We start from the raw sequence: 5,292 nt of genomic DNA on the forward strand, positions 1-5,292 counted from the left end.
GAGAACAAAGCACATTTGAAAATAGAAGTGAATTTAAAAGTGTCTTAAAATTACCTGCTCTATAGGAATCATGCATGTTTAATTTTGACTTTCCTATCCCTTTAAATACACTAAAAGACTGACTGCACACACTGCACAAAAATGGAGCCATAAACTACTTTAAGCTGTCGGCAAATGATGGCTCCATTTTTAACAAGTTAATGGAAATGAGCCCTTATAAATAAGGGAATGTTTATTTGATAACAAAACAACAACTATGTTGCTCTGTTGACAAATAAATCATTGAATATATTTTGTGTTAACATATTATTGTATTTGAAATAATGAGTATGTTGTTTCATTGTAAAAAATCCAAATCTTGTCACTTTCCTCTTTGGCCTAGTTTTCATTGATGTGCTAAATTGTGGAAACCAGTGATAAAAACATTTATCTCTATTTGAATTTGTCTATGAAAATATATTTGTGTTTAAATCATTGTCAGCGCATAGCAGAGATAGCAAATCATGCCTATGATTTACACAAAATTGATTGCTGCACTAACTTGGCTTATGTGTTTCTAGAAGTGCTATTGTATCTGATTACGTTTAAACATGGTAGTTATTATGTTTTCTTTTTTCTTTTCTTCCCTGGTTACCATTTCCCTATCAGAAATAACAAGTGATAAACTTCCATTTCAGGTATAATGAGTTTGTATTTTATGGATCAAATACAAAATTACAAACAATAGGTCCAATGCATTGTAACATTAGATGTTTTCTCATCTACCTGCTGATTGAACGTTAAAAATGTAATACATTTTACACAATTTGCTTGGTAGAAAGGCAAAATAAATACAATTGTACAGTAGAAATATACAACATACTAATGGCAAATAAGAATTTCAGTAGCAGAAAGTGCTGATTGTATTTACTGCAGTAGAAAATAAGTGCAATGCTCCTTTGATGCTTGAAGCCAGAATTAAATTAACCTGTTGCCTTATGGCTTGTAATAAAGGATAACCCTCGAGAGGATGATGCATAAACAAGGGGATGTAGAAGTTAAGGGATTTGGGGAGAAAGGTGTTGTAGAGAGTATTTTGGGGGGAAAAGGGGAGGAGAAAAGATAAGGGTAAATTGAAGACTGATGAGCTAGAAATAATGGTAATTAGGCTAAGAGTCATTGGCTATGTAGCTAGAGATAAGGAAAAAGTACAAACGGAATAAAAAGTGAAAGAAGAGAATGTGAAAGAAACAGACAATAGGTAATTTTGACCTAGATTAACACCCTACTTGCGCTAACCCGAATTGCCATAAACCCCTACTCTAATAGCCCCTAAAACGCTACATAGCCCACCACAAAGTCCTCATTAGACTATTAACCCCTAAACCACCACCCCAATGCAAAAAAACTACCTACCTTTAAAAATTAAAAACATACATGTGAAAGTAAAAGAAATCTAACCTAACCTTAAAAACAACTACCATTACTATTAAAAAACAACAACTTACCATTACTGTTTAAAAAAGAAAAATACCATTACTGTTTACAAACCTTCCCTAACATTAAAAAAATAAAGCCCTGGGGAACTTCTGGACAGCGGCCATGACAGGTCGCTTTTTTGCTAGCTGCTACAGACCTAAAGCTTAATCTTTACAAAATCTGACTTTACACCTTACCATGGGCAGAGACAAATACAGTATATAATACAAGAGAAAAAGCCCATCTGAAAGCAGTTTCAATTCCTGAGTTTGTTACAGGCTGTAATATACTGGAGACTACTAGAGGTTGCGGCCTCCTACTCAACCCCCGGCAGAGTGTCCTTGGATCTCTGTCCTGATTAAGTGCTGAGAAAACACCTTCTTTCTACCATACTCGCCCGCCATTAACATTAACTTACAGTGTTGTGAAGATGATGGACTTCATTCTACAAGAGATCAGTGATGTGCTAGAAAAATATCAGAAGGCATTTACAGAGTCTCTGCATGCTGCTTTTCTCGCCAGGCCACTGGATGATGAATCTATTCATGCAAAGATGGATTATGGGGGTGGCAGTACTTTGGGGCCCCAGCACCTGCCACTTACATCCCTGACCGATAACAAAGTCTTGAAATCCAGCTGCACAATCCAATGTGAGACCGAGGAGTTCTCTATGGTAGTTTTTAAAAGCAGCAGCGGAGTAACTGAGCTTGCTAATGGAGAGTCTCAAGCAATGGATACCTATATGAATGTGAGGACTATTGAGGGAGTAATCTCAATGCTAAGTGCATGCATGCAGAATGTCGGATGGATGCCGCCCAACAATCGCCACCAATGATACTTACCCGCTTCCAGGTGCTTTAGAGTTCAATCAAGAAAAGGCGACCGACCATCTTTGCTTCAAGGCTAGTTTGGGGTATAGGGGAAATTATAGTAAAATGCAGTCTCCTCGTAAACCCCTTGCAACAGTGAATGACAATATTTCTCCGATAAAGAATCTCACCATTAAAGACCAAGAGAATACACTGCCTGAAAGCCTGACTCGGATCCTTTCCAACAAGCTCTTCGATGATGCATAACTTGAGCCACTCCAATACAAAGTTGGAAAAGATCCTAGGGTTTATGATGAGCCACTTCTGAGAGAGAACCCAAAATGCTTTGTGATTCTGCCAATTCAGTATCATGATATCTGGCAAATGTACAAGAAGGCTGAGGCATCATTCTGGACAGCTGAAGAGGTGGACCTTTCCAAAGACCTGCAGGATTGGCAATGTATAACACAGAATGAGCGATACTTCATATCCTATGTCACACCTTTTTTTGCAGATAGTGATGGGATTGTAATTGAGAACCTGGTGGAAAGATTTACCAAGGAAGTGCAATTGGCAGAGGCTCGTTGCTTCTATGGATTCCAAATTGCTATCAAAAACATACACTCTGAAATGTACAGTCTCCTTATTGACACCTTCATGAAGGATCCTGTGGAAAGGGATTTCCTCTTCAATGCAATTACAACTCTACCTTGTGTAAAAAAGAAGGCTGAATGGACACTGTGCTGGATAAGTGATAAACAATCAACCTATGGTGAGCATCTGGTGACCTTTGCTGCTGTCGAAGGGATTTTTTTCTCTGGCTCCATTGCTTCTATATTCTGGCTGAAGAAACGTGGGCTGATGCCTGGACTCACATTCTCAAATGAGCTAATCAGTAGAGATGAAGGTTTGCACACTGACTTTGCCTGTCTCCTGTTTGCACATCTTGTGCACAAGCCATCAGAGGATAGAGTTTGGGAGATCATTATAGATGCTGTTAAGATTGAGCAGGAATTCTTGACTGATGCGATACCAGTGGACATGATTGGTATGAACAGCACTTTGATGAAGCAGTACATTGAGTTTGTAGCTGATCATCTTTTACACAAACTTGGGCCTAGATTTGGAGTTTGGCGTTAGCCGTGAAAACCAGCGTTAGAGGCTCCTAACGCTGGTTTTAGGCTACCGCCGGTATTTGGAGTCAGTGATTAAAGGGTCTAACGCTCACTTTTCAGCCAATCAGAATCAAGTTCAATCCGATTGGCTGATCCAATCAGCCAATCAGATTGAGCTCGCATTCTATTGGCTGTTCCGATCAGCCAATAGAATGCAAGCTCAATCTGATTGGCTGATTGGATCTGATTTATAACTTAGGTTAGGACTTATTTTACAGGTAATTTTGTTATTATTTTAACTAGGTAACTATTAAATAGTTTTTAACTATTTAATAGCTATTGTACCTAGTTAAAATAATTACCAAGTTGCCTGTAAAATAAATATTAATCCTAAAATAGCTACAATGTAATTATTATTTATATTGTAGCTATATTAGGATTTATTTTACAGGTAAGTATTTAGCTTTAAATAGGAATAATTTATTTAATAAGAGTTAATTAATTTCGTTAGATTAAAATTATATTTAATTTAGGGGGGTGTTAGTGTTAGGGTTAGACTTAGCTTTAGGGGTTAATTTATTAGAATAGCGGTGAGCTCCGGTCGTCAGATTAGGGGTTAATAATTGAAGTTAGGTGTTGGCGATGTTAGGGAGGGCAGATTAGGGGTTAATACTATTTATGATAGGGTTAGTGAGGCGGATTAGGGGTTAATAACTTTATTATAGTAGCGCTCAGGTCCGCTCGGCAGATTAGGGGTTAATAAGTGTAGGCAGGTGTCGGCGACGTTGAGGGGGGCAGATTAGGGGTTAATAAATATAATATAGGGGTCGGCGGTGTTAGGGGCAGCAGATTAGGGGTACATAAGGATAACGTAGGTGGCGGCGCTTTGCGGTCGGCAGATTAGGGGTTAATTATTGTAAGTAGCTGGCGGCGACGTTGTGGGGGGCAGGTTAGGGGTTAATAAATATAATATAGGGATCGGTGGTGTTAGGGGCAGCAGATTAGGGGTACATAGGGATAATGTAAGTTGCGGCGGTTTAAGGAGCGGCAGATTAGGGGTTAATAATAATATGCAGGGTTCAGCGATAGCGGGGGCGGCAGATTAGGGGTTAATAAGTGTAAGGTTAGGGGTGTTTAGACTCGGGGTACATGTTAGAGTGTTAGGTGCAGACGTAGGAAGTGTTTGCCCATAGGAAACAATGGGGCTGCGTTAGGAGCTGAACGCGGCTTTTTTGCAGGTGTTAGGTTTTTTTTCAGCTCAAACAGCCCCATTATTTCCTATGGGAGAATCGTGCACGAGCACGTTTTTGAGGCTGGCCGCGTCCGTAAGCAACTCTGGTATCGAGAGTTGCATTTGCGGTAAAAATGCTCTACGCTCCTTTTTTGGAGCCTAACGCAGCATTTTTTGGGACTCTCGATACCAGAGTTAATTTTATGGTGCGGCCAGAAAAAAGCCCGCGTAGCGTTAACAGCCCATCTACCGCCAAACTCCAAATCTAGGCCTTGGTTTTAAGAAGATCTTTAAATCTGAAAATCCATTTGATTTCATGTAACATATTTCATTAGTAGGTAAGACTTACTTCTTTGAGAAGAAAGTTGGAGAATACAAGAAGATGGGAGTTATGGCAAAGCCAAAAGAAAATACCTCGACTGGATGCTTCCTTTTAGAACTTACCTGTACCGTAGAGTAGTTGAAATCTGATTTACTAAGGAGCTGGCATAGTAACTTCTTTTTAGAATAAGCAAAATGCATTTTAAACTGGAACTAAAAGGTCTATAGTTAAATTATAGCTTAATATTAATGCCTTTAATATATCTTACATCTCCTTACTATGTAAAGAAGCCATACATAACAAAATGTTTGAAACTAAGAACTCTTATATAATTTGGTACACACCTATGGAGACTAT

The 5,292-nt window shown here is 38.8% G+C and overlaps 1 pseudogene; it reads left to right on the plus strand.

The window, feature by feature from the left end:
• Window positions 1-2,393: 2,393 nt before the first annotated feature.
• On the plus strand, window positions 2,394-5,073 carry LOC128660635 (ribonucleoside-diphosphate reductase subunit M2-like; annotated as a pseudogene).
• Window positions 5,074-5,292: the final 219 nt, after the last annotated feature.

Source organism: Bombina bombina, chromosome 1 (assembly GCF_027579735.1).
Source record: "Bombina bombina isolate aBomBom1 chromosome 1, aBomBom1.pri, whole genome shotgun sequence".
Lineage (NCBI taxonomy): Eukaryota > Metazoa > Chordata > Amphibia > Anura > Bombinatoridae > Bombina > Bombina bombina.